Source organism: Lepisma saccharinum, chromosome 13, assembly GCF_977018435.1.
Source record: "Lepisma saccharinum chromosome 13, izLepSacc3.1, whole genome shotgun sequence".
Lineage (NCBI taxonomy): Eukaryota > Metazoa > Arthropoda > Insecta > Zygentoma > Lepismatidae > Lepisma > Lepisma saccharinum.
In genome coordinates this window covers 11,560,115-11,575,109 of record NC_139241.1, presented here as the reverse complement: position 1 = coordinate 11,575,109, position 14,995 = coordinate 11,560,115, and the positions used below count along the sequence as shown (strand labels likewise).

Genomic DNA, 14,995 nt, shown 5'->3' with positions numbered 1-14,995 from the left:
AAGGACCTCTGAGAAGTCCCATGAGTGGTTCTCCAATGACAGAGTCAGAAATGACCTGTATTCCACAATCCAAGAAATACGATCAGCTGTGGAAACTGCATTCATGTATGGGATTCTGATTTATCTCCATAAAGCCTGCCAGAACATGGCACAGAATTCAGCTGTGCTACAAAATGATGGGCTCCATGCTGATGTTTCGGACTCTTAAACTATCCGGTTTGTATTCACATCAAACATTCAACCATCACTATCATAGTATCGAAATTTAAAGGGCTATGCCAACTTTGTAACCACTCTGTACATGGGTTATGGGTCAGAAGCTATAACCATACTGGCTTTCGGCTAATCTGTGCTGAGTCACATGAATTCTGTTGCCAATATTCTTGTGTCATCTGCTTCATTGCTGAAAGCACAAGAAATCTCGGGGACACCAGCATGAAATGAACTGTAACATGCAGAAGCCTTTGACTTTGTCAATAGCAGGATGACAAGCTTTGGCAATGGCAGTGGCCAGTTCGATGACTGGTAGTAGTATAAGTGGCCCGGTTCTACGCCCGAAAATGAGGCTCGGTGAGGCTCGCAGTGTTGCCAACCCCTTATTCGAAAAAATCACCAAGGTTTTTATCTCGGTCTAACCTAATTTAAAGCAAAAAGCTGGCAATACTGCGAATCTCACCGAGCCTCATTTTCTTGCAGTGTTGCCAGCTCGAGCGAGGCGTAGCCTTTTATGGTGTATGTTAACGGTTTGCTCTCGTAAGGCATGAGCCTTATTTTCTCGCAGTGTTGCTAGCTCACCCCAAGAATATTTCACCATGTGATATTTTACAGGCGAAGCTAACCTACAAATGGGAGTTGGCAACACTGGCAACATCAATTGCGGTTTAGTGTTGCTAACTCACCTCAAGAATATTTTACCATGTGATATTTTACAGGCGAAGCTAACTTACAGAGTAGTAGGATCAAGCCGGTTCACCAACCGAAAATGGCGCTCGGTGGCGCTCGCAGTGTTGCTAACTCCTCACTTGAAAAAATCACCAAGGTTTTTGTTTTTGGGTCTAACCTAACCTCAAGCAAGGAGCTGGCAACACTGCTTGAGGCTTTTCTCGCAGTGTGGCCAACTCACCCCAAGAAAATTTCACCATGTGATATTTCACAGGCGAAGCTAACCTACAAATGGGAGTTGCCAACACTGATTAGTGAAGGTGCGCGGGTTCTGCGCTATTATTTGCGATTCAGTGTAGCCAACTCACCCCAAGAATATTTCACCATGTGATATTTTACAAGCGAAGCTAACCTACGAATAAGAGTTAGCAATACTGATTAGTGTAATCAGCTTAGTTGAGCGCCATCAATTGCGATTCAGTGTTGCCAACTCACCCCAAGAATATTTCACCATGTGATATTTTACAAGCAAAGATAACCTACAAATGGGAGTTGGCAACACTGACTAGTGGAGGTGCACGAGTTGAGTGCCATCAATTGATGTTGCCAGTGTTGCCAACTCACCTCAAGAATATTTCACCATGTGATATTTTACAGGCGAAGCTAACCTACAAATAGAAGATGACAACACTGGTAACATCAATTGCGGTTCAATGTTGCCAACTCACCTGAAGAATATTTCACCATGTGATATTTTACAGGCGAAGCTAACCTACAAAATAGAAGTTGACAACACTGGTAACATCAATTGCGGTTCAATGTTGCCAACTTACCTGAAGAATATTTCATCATGTGATATTTTACAGGCGAAGCTAACCTACGAATGGGCAACACTGACTAATAGAAGTGGCCGGGGTTGCGTCCGAATCAGCAGCAGATGTCACCTAGAGCGCTGTTCCATCCGGGACTCAGCCAATCTCTGTTGTCCGAATTTGCGGTAGACGTGGAGTCGGAGGGAAGAGCAGAGAGGCGCGACAGATGCACGCTTGGCAGCCATATTCTAACTTTCACTTTGTACAGACAATATTTACTGATTAGAGGATGTAAAACTCAGTTATATTTTAATATTTTATCGATAATGAATGCAGAAAACGTAAATGATGAAATAGCGTGTTATATTTTTTAATGTGAGTAGTTAGGTGGAAATCATTGTCATGTTTGTTTGCGCCCCAGAGCGCGGTGGGTGAAGTTCGGGCTGACACCTGGCGGGAAAAGTGACAGGCGTACTACAAGGGGACATGCAGATTCGGACGACTTGGACGCGACTTCGAGTGCACGCGAGAGCAACGGGGGAGAACGGGATGGAGCGCTTGCCAATCCGGACACGGCTTTTGTAAACCTCTCTCGGGAACGATGTGCCACACACGCGCGCGCGCGCCTATCGGTAGATTACGTTTCGCGTATTTATTCGTTGTGCTGGCACAGCGTGATGAGTAAATAATGCATTTTCTCATTTTTGAAGTACGAATGCACTTTATCGTAATCTTCCAAGTCCCGGGGACACTAATGTTTGTATATCGTGACTTTTGTAAACCTCTCTCGGGAACGATGTGCCACACACACACACACGTGCACGCGCTGGCGCCTCTTATTATTTGTGCAAGAAAAAAGATGTTAAACATGTTAAAACTGCTCTGTGACCCTCTCGTTCTTCACGTCGTGGACGAAGGACTTCTCGGCGACCAGGATGACACTGCATACGGTGTCCTCGGGCAACGGACTGTTGAACTCGCAGACGATCTTGATGTTGGTTCGATCGTTGACCACCACCTGCTTCCTCTTAGATGTGTTGATGACGAACATCGGCCTGCGGGTTTTGAATTCACTGGGGGTGTAGTACATGTCCATGCTTCCCTCGGTCACGCGTTTGAAAGCCGTGTAAGCTTCGTAAAGTTTGAGATAATCGTCTTTGGTCATGTCGAGGTTGTAATTCTCGCGCGGGAACACTTCGTTGCGTCCATTTTTGAGATAAATGTTTTTGATCTTGCAGTCGTCGAATTTGCTGGAATCTTTTTCCTGGTTGTTATCGCGCCCGGTTTGAAAGAACACTACGACGAAATCTGGCATGTCGAACTGTATGTTGTTGAACTGCGTCGTCACGTCGAATTCCATGTGACTTCCCGACGCCATCTTCTGCACGCACTGGTAACCGTGAAAGTGAATCGGCACCTGCGGATTCTTCAAGATCTCTGCTTTGTACTTGAGGGCGTAGTTCGTCTCGTATTCCACGATCGGCATTCTCAATTCCATGCTCCGGATGACGCACTTGGCCGCTTCAGGTAATGTGTTGGCTATCGGCGTGCCGTCGGCGTTCAAGTTGGTGTATCGCATCAGTGCGTCGTTGTCGTTGGCTGCTCTTCGAAAAGTGACGCGCAATCCCCCCTTCCACATGATTTCTTTGTAGTCGGAGAAGAATCCCGGTAGCAGACGCATGGGAAAGAGTACCGTGTGACTTTTAGTCGATATTTTGGTCCCCGCTTCGAATCCTCCCGCCTGGTAGTATGCTGCGTCAGTTTTGGATAATTTCAATGTTCCCACTGCCGTCGACGTGATGCCTGGATAATCTATTCTGTCTATGACGGTGTTGTGTTTCCTCACCTCCACCTGCGAGAACAGGTGAGGCACGAAGTTGTCCACGAGTATCAAATTTGCTGTTGCGGGAAACGCGTCTCCGCTTTCCTTCTTCACCACGTCGAATTGAAGGTAGAGGTCCGCTCTGTGAGGATGAACGAACCCATCGCCTACGTCCACGTCGTATTCGATCTCCCTGTTCGCTTCGTTGAGATTGGCGAACGTGCGACGGTTGGGAGGGAAAGATTGCAATTCGTAACTTTCGATTTGTTCCATTTTTACTATGTATGGTTATTTATTATACGTTGATCTCCACGATGGCCGTCGTAGTGGCACCTGCGAAATCCACCACCTCTCCTTTCTCGTTCGTCACTACCAACTCTATGTCGTCTATGCGGTTGCGACATACTGGAAAATAGATCGGCGAAGAGGGTGTGTAGATGATCGGTTCCATGAATTCGGAACTTGGTTTGAATGTGGCTATGATTCCCGTCTGCTTGTGACTTCCCAGTAATCCGTCCGAAGATTTAGTGATCATGCCTTCCGCCACGTTGCAGTGAACGTTCAGAGTTTCGATGGCTAGAAATTTAGGAATATTGACTGCCGTGTGCTTGATGCCAGCTTCGAGTTTGGTGTTGTTCTCGAAACCTAAAAGTTCTCCTATGGTACCCAGGTCAACGGTCTCCGTCGCCGATAGGATTTCCACTCTGTGCGTGACCGAATTTTGAGAAAGGTACGTACCTTTGGGTAATTGAGCTTGCAAAGTGGAAAGATTGTATTGGCCTGGCGTGACGACGATGTGTTCGCTTCCGACGCTAATTTTGTTGTTGTGCTGCGTGACGTTAGGTATGAGGTACATGCTGTAGAATGCACGCAGAGCTACGGATTTAGGATAGACGATGTCGTCGTGCAGCGTGAGTTTCAAGATCGAAGATTCGCTCGTGAGATGGAACACGCCCATCGTATTTAAGATTCCACAATGCTTTCTGAAAATGTTCCACCGACAGGTTATTTATTTTAGACATGTATGCGAGAACAGAAAGGCATAGGTGGCCGCAGTTAACATCGGTGAAACCCTGGATGCGTTTGTCATTGTAGTAGAGGTTGGCAACACTGAGATACTTCACCAACCTGGCAGGTGGTGTGCCACCGAACGAATCGAAAACAAATGCATTGTTATCGTCAATTTTGAGGTAGCATATCCAATGTGTACCAGGATTTTTGTAACTGTCCAGGTTGACCACGCCATACTCCTTTTTCTTCACAGCAGAGGGTAGAGAATCGGACATGAAAACACCCCTGAAGTTTTTTATTCCCAACGGTTCGATCAGAGATTCAATATCGAAGTTGGACAGGGCTTCTTCTTTTTTTTATATTTCTTCAAAGCATCGAGGTTGCTTTTTCGCTTTTTGGTCACACCTTTCCCCTTCTTCTCCATAGCCAGGTTGTGACGTTTCTGTTCTTCCAACTCGGCTTTGTTCTTCTTCGAGTCGATGACGGTTTTCGCGATGGCGGCGCTACCGCCGGCCAAACTTCCAACGGCCCCCAATGCTGCCAGGATGGCTGGGATGCTGAATATGAAACCTCCGATCTTTTGCTGTTTCCGCGAACGCTGCAAGCGTCTCAATTGAGGTGTGCTGAGAAGTAATTTCATTCCGTGTCCTTTCGTCAAGCAAGAACGTTTCTTCTCGCGTTGTTTCTTGGTGAGTAACCCATCGAGGGCACCTAGATTTTTCAGATTGGAGTATGGTATCTGGTACACGACACCCTTGGGCTTCATGATGATGCTCTATATGCTATCTTCACGGTATGTTATTTATATATATGTTCTGAGATTTTTTTTGTTTTGTGTAATTTTTTTTCGGTATGTTATTTATATATAAATGTTCTGAGATTTTTTTTGTGTAATTTTTTTTTTCAAGGATATACTCCGCGCAGAGCTCTTACACAAATTCTATTACGTGCTTTGTTTTCTTACCAAGAAGTTCCTTTGTACCCTTGTACACGATTTGAGTTTTGTTCTCGATTAAAATAGCTAGCTTCTCGTCGGATAACATGTTAGCGTATCGATCTGGTAAAAATAGACTGTATTGTGCGTTGAGCAACAGACGCGCCTTGGGGCCATACTGGGTAGAAACAATTGAACCGGAAGTTATCGTGTAAGGTTTGTCCACTTCTAATTCCTGAATTTTTACATATTCGACTGATGAATTTAGCATTTGTTTTAATGCTTGGGCGTCTAGTGATTGTTTACTCATTTTATAAATGGCAAACACAATTGGAGTTTTTTTTTTTACGTAGTGTTATTTATATACCGAAGAAATTTTTTTCACGGTTCGAGAAATTCTTTTATTTCTACACACCCCATCCAAGTTTTTGTTTCGTGTTCATGGCGATGGTGGTGCCCAGTGCTGCAACTCTTTCTCCCAGCGAAGCGTCTCTGCTAACGAATCTTTCGAAAGCTGCGTGCTCTAACTTTCTGTCTGCTTCGTGACGTGCATCCAGATCGGAGCGAGTGGTGTTGTAAGCGATGTCGTGATCTTTGCATGCGGCGTCCAACAGATTCACACCCTTGTCTCCTCTCTCCAATCTTTTCTCGAGTTTGGTACCTGGTCCGCAGTACTGGTAGCCAGGTAAATGCATCTCGAAAGGTAACTTGTTGATGATGTCGTTCACGAGACCCTTTCCTTCGGCCACGTTCCAGAATCTCGGAGGCAGCGTGTTGATGATTTTAATGAGGTACCCTATGCCCTTGTCGTCGTTCACGATGAAGTTGGAAAGTTTTGTGCTGATCATGTCCACGATGCCAACCTTCTCGTTGTAGAAATTACGATTGCCTGCATTCTCCTCTCCTGCAATAACCAACAACCTGTCTATGAGCTTGCGCACGTCGTCCACCCAAACGAATTCTTTGGGCAGGGTGTTGTAGAGTTTGACGCCGCTGCCTGTTTTCACCTGGTTCCATATCGGCTTGATGAGATTCCTGTATTTTTCGCCGCTGCTCGATTTCACCCTATTCTGCGTAGCGTCGTTGTTTTGGTATAAGGCGTCCGTCATGATCAGAATTTCCTTGTAACTCTGGTAATCTTCGTCGGTGTAATCTTTCGGCTGCTTTTTGGCAACAAGTTCCCACAGTCCCACCGTACCCGGATACCTGTTCCAGCTATTCTTATCGCCTAAATTGACTTTAATGTCGTTGCCTTCGAAGGTAACTTTCGATTTTCCAATCTTCCAAACCACACCGCCGCCTTCGTTGCTCTCCATGCTCGGATACAATCCGAAAACTTCATCCTTGTCGAATTTCGCCGTGCTCAGGTAGTCTCGTGCCAAAGGTCCCAACTCGATCTTATCCAAAGACGACGACGTGCTGCTTATGGCTCGACGTCCTGGCGGTACGTCCTTCAGTTCGAACGGCGTTGAAGGAATGCTCGAAATAGGCGTGGGTACGGTGTAATTTTTAGCTGCAAGTGGTACGAGTTCGTTGATCAAATTTTTATTTTGTTCTGTGACGCCTTTAATTTCTTTACCTAGATCGCTGATGGCATCGATCACAGGTTGATCTTGACGTTTCTTCTCTTCGTAGAATCCGCGATTCTCGGATTTCCAACCTTTGAAGCGTTTCGCGAGGTAGTTTCGCAACTTGAGATTTTCGTCTTCGATTTTTCGTTTCGCCATAACGTTATTTATACACGTTGTTGCTCACAACGTTGCAACGTTTAGAAAGTCGTTGATTTTGTTTCTGTATTTTCCGTCGTTGGGTTTTCTTGTCATGTCGATCGTCGCGAATCCGAAATCGTCACTGTTCCAACAGTGGGAGCAGCAGCGTTCCGAAAATTGATTGTAGTTCATGTCTCCGCCTACGTAGTCATCGTACGCGTGCTTGAGGTTGGTGTGATCTTGACGAAACAAACATATGAAATTAGCGTTGTCGCGTACTAACTGTTTTGGAATTTTGGAAAACGTTTGAGCTAGGAAGAAGCAATCTATTCCTTTGTGACGACCTTGCGTGAAAAAGTTGCGAATTTCATTTTGATTTTCCAGGATGACATCGTCGAACACAACGACTGAATTTTCACGACAATCGTCGAGTGGTTTTATTTCCGAAGAGAACGTTGCAATGTCCAGACCATCGTACAGTTTTATCAGTTGCTGGTATTTCGCTTGTTCGAGACTTTTCGAAAATACGTAGAGGTGCCTGTTCTTCCAATCTAACCAATTCGGTGCGAGGAGAAAATTGTCCACGAGCAGTGTTGTTTTTCCACACTCTGAAGGACCTACGATCAGACAGCGGATGCTGTCGGGAAGCAACTCACCGTTCTTTTTTTTCGTTTGACTTTCCGAATCCGGTAGACGCTTGACCACGTTCCACGTACTCACAAGATCACTTCGTTCGCGTCGATCCAACTTTTTTCCGGAAGTCCCAGCCATTTGACAAACAGTTTGTCGCCTTTCCTACGCAATACTTTCTCGATGAGGTACGTGTCGGGATGTTTTGTTTTAGAGAGTTCCTCTTCGTAAAATCTTCCTTTCAAAATCTCGCCGCTACTATCTTTTATTATATACGTGTGTCGGTTTCCGGGTAAAACTCGAACCACCGTAAAAAGTTCCGTGCTCCAATTTTTTGTGAATCCCTTCTCGAAGGTGCGTTTGAATTTGCTGATCCTCACCTGGTCTCCAATTTTGAATTTTGATTTTTTGGTAGTCGTGGGAGTGTACTTTGGACAGTAAACTGTAGAAATTAAACGCTGCTCGTCAGATTTCGTAACGTCAGCTGGCTTCATGCCTATCGTTCTGTGTACCGTATTATTATAGGTGTCGACGAGTTCCGGCAGTATGTCGACCCATTTGTAATTTCCTCGAAGCGTGAATCGTTTCCACATGTGTGTTTTCAAGGTTCGATTAAATCTTTCCACGATGCTGGCTTTGATGTGACTGAAGGTCGAATAATGTCGAATGTCATGTTTTTGAATAAACTTTTGGAATACGGCATTGTAAAATTCCTTCCCCCTGTCCGTTTGCAAAAACCGAGGCCGTCTGTCGCTTTCGCGAAAAATTGTCTTGAATGCTTCCGTGACGCATGTCCCCGTTTTGGCTTTCAAAGGTAGAGCCCATGCGAATTTCGAAAACGTGTCTATGACGGTGAGGAGGTACTTGTTGCCCTTGTTCAATTTATGCACATTTTTTAGATTGCCGCTACTCATCTCCACGAGGTCACTTTGCCAGAGGTCGTCGATTCCCTTGGTCACCACCGCCAAACGTTCGTAGTTGCGACGTGCAGGTTTATGCAATTCTTCGACGATGGCTTGCCTAGACATTTTTTAGAGATTACGTTTGAAGAGAAGCACCAGCGTGATGGGATTCAAAGAGGGTGGCACCTCACCAGTGTTTTGAATGATCAGCTTATCGCCGGCACTCACGTCAAAAACGGTAAGATCTTCGTCTTCGTGTATTTCATATATGTTGCGCGTTTCGTTCCAACGTGCCAGAGGAATGTTTCCTGCTTTCTGGACACCACGATTCGATATCAAGGTCATGGTGGGAACGCTAGCTTTTCTGCCGTGAGACCAGTACGAAAATTCGTTTATCTGAATCGTGCCATCGAGGAGAAACTTGTAGTACGGATGATAAGGATGTAACATGTACAGTTTGTTACCTTCGACGAACGTGGAGATTCTCTGTTGATTGGGTACGCTGTTGATTTCGATAGCTTGCAGAGAATGCAGTTTGGCGAATTTAGTATCGACGCTAACGAGGTTGCTGTGAAGCTGTCCCAGTGTATTTTGTACGGGCAACAAATGTTCGACGATGGTATCCGTTACTGTAGAAAATGACGGTTTGATTTTCACTTCCACGTTCAACTGCTTGAAGTTTTCGTTGAGTTCTTGTAATTTGGCACCGAAAGAGGCCAGCGTCGATTCCTGCGTGGATTCCAGCACTCCAACTTGATCTCTGATGTTGACGACGATATTCTGAAGGTTCTCGACTTGATTCAATTTCGAGCTCTTCTCGGTAAGATCGTTCACGATGCTTCGCATCTCGGTAAACTGTGTGTGAAGGTCGGCGACGCTCTGCGAAGTGGGCAGCGTCGACACCAGCGAAGTAAGTTCGTCTCGAATCTGTTCCACGTTCGCCGTTTCCGTTTCCAGTCGTTTCAGCATACGTGATATGCTCCTTTTCAAAGCGTGTAATTCTTTGGAGGTGGGGAGATTGGCCACCCTACTCTCGAGATCGCTCAATGAATTTTTGATGTCGCTCGAATCGGATAGTGCCGTCACCGCCGTTTTCAATTTTTCCAAATCTTCGCTCGAAGGTACGCTCGTCCGTAACGATTCCAAGTCACCCTGTATGTTGTCCAGTACGTGATGAAAATGAGCAAGGTTCGTTTCGACGTTCAAATTTTCTAAATATTCGATCTTCTGCTGAACCGTGCTCAACGTGTCTTGTATGCTCGTCAACGCGCTCGCTTCAGCGTGAATATTTTTAATTTCTTCGTTGATCAACTCCAGAGATGCCTGAAGCGTAGCGATGGTGGTTTGAATGTGTTCGAAATCTTGATAAGCCTCCAATTGAATTTTTATGTTCGCGACGCTTTTGCTGATGACTTGCAGTTCGTCTGACGATGGTAGGTTGGTCATGGTATCTTCCAAAGTCTGTAACTTGGATTTAATTTCTTCCAACGTGCTGGCGAATTCTTCTTGTAATTTGGAAACAACAACGTGCAAGCGTTCTACATCAATATCTTTCACGACGGTTTGAAGTTCAGAGAAATTCTTTTCGATTGCCGAAGTTCGTTCTTCGATTTCGAGTTTCAATTTTTCCAAATCTTCATTTTTCGATTGAAATTGCTGCAATTTGGCCAAATCATTTTGAAGCTTATCCACGCTCAACTGTATATTTTGAACGTTGTCGTAAGAAGGTACGTCGACATAATTTTTTATGAGCGTTTTCAGTTCGGAATCGATTTTCAGAATGGGGTCGAGACATTGCGTTTGGAGCGTAGCGATCTCCGACTCTAAACTTTTGTTTAAGGTCTCCTGCAAAGCGATCAAATCGCTCCTCAACTTTTTAATTCGGACGTCCAACATGAGAATCTCTTCTGCGTGGTCTACACGCTTGGTGTTGCCGAAAATATCGTTAGGCATTTTGGTTAACGGTTATTTATAATAGGATAGACGATTCGTAATTCTACGAAGAGAGGAATAAGTTTGTCGTAATCTCCTAGGAGTTCCACGTATAAACAATCTCCTGCGGAAACATCGTACGTAATGTTAGAAAGCATCTTGTCATGCTTGATTCGAAAAATGTTCTTGCCGGTAGATATTTTGATTTCGCCTACGTTTTCCGGATTCACGGTAATTTGAAGTTTTCCATCGATCGGAATTTTGTAAAAATGTAAATTGTTGTTGAAGACGTAAAACATCTTGCCCACATCGTCATCCAATTTCGTCCAAATGCTGTTAAGGTGAACAATCAGTAGACCGTTGAGTTTAGTTAACATGGAAGGTAGAAATTCATGATCTGTCGTCGCGCGGTGTACAGTCTCCATGTTGGTTTGTTTTCGGAAACCAAAGAGATTCATATTATGCCGGTTATTTAAAATACGGTCAAAGTTTTTTGTAATAACAGTCAGTGTTGTTTTTTTTTGTTTTCTTTTTTTTTGTTTTGTTTTATGAATCTTCTGTTGAAGATGGACATATGTTGCAGGTTTTGCTTTCTGCTAAGCGATAGTGCCCCCACGGCAGTGTGTGGATTCCACATTGGAGAACACACCTCTTGTCGTCGTTGGGATCCAGGGCAATCTTCCTCACTTTGTTGGTGGTCAACACATGGTCGACGCTCTGGATGCGCTGTTCTGCTCTTAGAACCGGCGACCTGGTCTTGAGGCAATCCACGAAGTCCTCGAATGTGAGATGCTCCCGAACCACCTGTCTGCCGACACCCTTGGCCTTCTTGGTAACGCCACCCTCGGCTTTGATGGTATAGGCCTTGGCGCGAAGACCTGCAAACTCGAGAATCACATCTCCGTCCTTCTCGTCTTTGAGTTTGCCGGGCACTTTTTTGTTGCGGGCTAGGATGTCGTACTGGTTCGGCTGGGGATAGCCCGAGGTGTCGAAGAGCTCTTCAAGAGCTGGAACTGTGGCTATATCCCCGTATGCGTCGGCTGTGCGAACGTGGTACATCAAACTATCTGTGTCTGTGTAGAGAAGCGAGATGTTGTGGCCGTAGTGTGGACGTAATATGTCGTAGTACGTCTCGAACATGTGGAGCTTGCTCAGATCCAGAACAGTGGCTCCAACGTAGATGGGCTTGGTGAGTTTCACCACACCTTGCCTCATGTGAATCAGAGCCAGCTGCTCGTTGTAGATTGTTCGAGACTTGAACAATGGACTTGCAACAAGCTGACGACATCGCTCTTTCCTCGTCACCAATTTTATGTCCACGCGATTCCGTACATTCTCCATGGTCTTGCCAAACACCGCATTATTCATGAGCTTGAAGAAATCCTTATCAAGCTCGGACGTGGCTGCGGTGCGGTGTTCGGTGTTGACTTCGATATATGGACGCAACCACGGAGAATGCTCGAACTTGAGGATACGGTGAACTACGTGGACTGTGACCCCTTGCTGCATCAACCACCGGAGATTCTGGTAGTGAAGGACGTAATTCTTTTTGGGTTCGAAATCCATGACGAGCTTCTTCTGGTTGGAATCGGGTGGACACTTGAACTCGGGTGCAGGGGGAAGATCGCAGAACGAATCCTGCAGCTTCTCGGAGAACTCAAGGTCCACCTCGGCGAAGAACCCATGTTTCGAATCGTCGAAAACCTTTAATGTTGAAGTTGGAAGGGTCAGCCCACTCGAACCCTCTAAAGGGGAGTGGCTGCATCATGGAGTGCCCATACAAGTTATTCACGTCCGTGTGCATGATGTAGCTGGACGGTTGGGTGGAGTCGTAGCCAGTAGCCATGTGATGGTTGTTGGCGTGCGAGTGTCGCTGCGACACCTGGACCATTCCACCCCGCACGGCACGTTCCACAAACAGCATCATGTCCACGTCCGAAAGAAGCTCCAGCTCAATTTTCGTCACCAGAAACATGGCTGACCATGCCAGTCCGGGGAGACTATAGAAGTAGGCGGGATCCAGGTGGTAGATGGTCTTCGCAGTTGCACGAAACGCCTGGATCACGTCGGCGAGGAGCGTCACATCAAGTCTGAGGTAGGCGTCGTGGTAGTCTCCGAGATTTTGGCAATCCAGCTCACACCACATGGACTGAGCATGGTTATAGTCATCCTCAGAGATGCCCGAGCCTTGCAGTTTGCTATAGAAGTTTGCTCGAGGAGGAAGCGACGTCTCCGCAAACTTGGTAGGGTCTGTGATGTATTCGTAGGGGTAGACCCCCTTACGCCTGAAGAGACCGGCGTCCAAGTTCGGAAAATTCGCAGAGGTGATAAGCATTTTCTCGTCGCTAAGCTTCCCCGCAAGAGCATCGAGGCTGGCTGGGAGAAACCTCAGGGAGTCGAGGAAGCGAAGTTCGACGGTAGAGTCGGATTCTGGGATTGGCACTCGTTTGCTCACACTGATGTAACGCTCCTCGTTCTGCGCCAGGACGTTGATTCGCTCGTTGTCGTACCCAAGATGCTTGATCAGGTGGTGAAAATCGTACCCCGAGCCGTTGTGAAAAAACACAGGGATGAAGCGCGGGTCCCGGGCCAAGCGGTTGCAATCGTTGCACCAAGAACCAACGTACCTACCGTTAAAGTGATCGTGGTGTCGGACTTTACAGTTGTTGGCGGTGTACTCCTTGACGCAGACAGGGCAAGCAATGGCCTCGTCGTGTCTACGTTGATCGTCGGGGGTCAGTGGGAGCATAGACTTGGGGGTCAACAGCACCTTCCCTATCTCGATAGCCTCGACAACCATCCTCTCGAGGAAGTGTTTGGCAGCGTCGGGACCACGGTACACGTAGGGCTCGGGGGCGATGTGTTGGTCTCGTCGCACGACAACGTATGCGAAACTGGATGCCTCGTGGAGTTGGTAAGGGGTGGTGGAAGAAACTTCAGGATCGGGATCGCAAGTGGACAGGGGTTTGAGGAAGGCCTCGAAATCCGCGATGATGATGGCGGGGTGCTCTACCATGGCACCGTGCATGTGGAAACGTTCCACGGTGCCAGGTTCGGGCAAGTCTGCCAGCCCAGGTTCGTTGGCATTGCAGTAGAGCTTGTGGTTAGCAAGCTTCTCGGCAGCGATGTTGCGGCCTCTGATGCGCTGGTAATCCTGCCATTCTCGATTACGAAATTTAGACAAGCACCTGGGACAAACTTCTATGTGGTGTTCGTCTTTGCTCAGCTGGCTCGAAACAAGTCTAGAGAGAGAACGGATGAGGGTGTAGTGATGGTGAGTTTCATTCTTGATGAGCAGAAGGTGAATTTCCTGCGCACCGTCGTCGTCTACGTCGCTCACCCGAATGGGGTACACCACATTTTCGTCGATGAGGCCATAAACGTTGATGGCCAACCGAGGGTTGTGTGTACGGGCCTCAAACTTGCGAATGTCCGAAAGCGCCACCGGATAGTCAATCCCAGCAATGGCATCTTCCAGCTCAGGCTCGTAGGGTAGGTAGTGGTTAACTCGGTATGGATGGTTTTTCCAGTCGACAGGGTGCAATGCTGCAAGCACAGACCAGAGAAAGCACTTGGCGTCACTGTTTTGAATGTTCAGGACGGCCTTTTTATCCTCAATCGCTTCTGGTAAGCGGACGTAGCTGGAGGCGGAGAGAGGCACAAACTTGGAAAGTTTGACGCGCAGCTCGTGAGGCTCACCACACAGCGAACCCCCCGAGCCCTTAGCTTCATGTTCTTCTTGCTTTGCCTGCAGCTCCTCGACAAACTTGTTGTAGATGTCCTCGAGGTTGTCGACATCCGCCAAATGCAGCGTCTTCGCCTTGGTGTTGTGGCAGAAGCTGTAAATTTCATCAGACGGCTTCTTGTACCAGCAACAAAGCGATGCGTAGAATTTAGTGGAGGAGTGCGTAGCCAGTGCATTACTAAAAATAGAAACTATTTCTGCTTGCTTCTCCTCTAAAAAGCTACGCACGTCGCATGAGCCATCCGACAATTGAATGTAATCTCCTAATATTCCCCCGAAAGCAGACCGGTCTGCTTTTATCGCAGGCTTGACGCGTTTAGCAGGTGGTGCATTGATGGAGGCTGCTTCTGCCTTCCTCTTGGTTGAGCTGGTCGACGGTTGAGCCCCAGATGTATTTTTGCTTAGACAAGTAAGCTTATGCTTCTTGACATACGCAATTGTAATGTATTTATTGCATCCGGAACACAATTCGGTGGCAGCCAAATGCTTGCTTGGCACGCAGGTGCGACAATGTCTTGCAAAATTTTTGCTTGATATGGCTGTTTTGCACACAGGGCAACTTTTCATGGAGCGCATTTTTTTTTGGGTATGTTTATTTATATGTGATCGGTTGGTG

At 46.6% G+C, this 14,995-nt stretch overlaps 1 protein-coding gene across 1 annotated transcript in view; it reads left to right on the top strand.

Moving 5' to 3' along the window:
- LOC145997173 (uncharacterized) overlaps positions 1-14,995 on the top strand; it is a 127,666-nt gene that overhangs the window by 106,729 nt on the left and 5,942 nt on the right. The gene's annotated exons all lie outside the window — the stretch shown is intronic.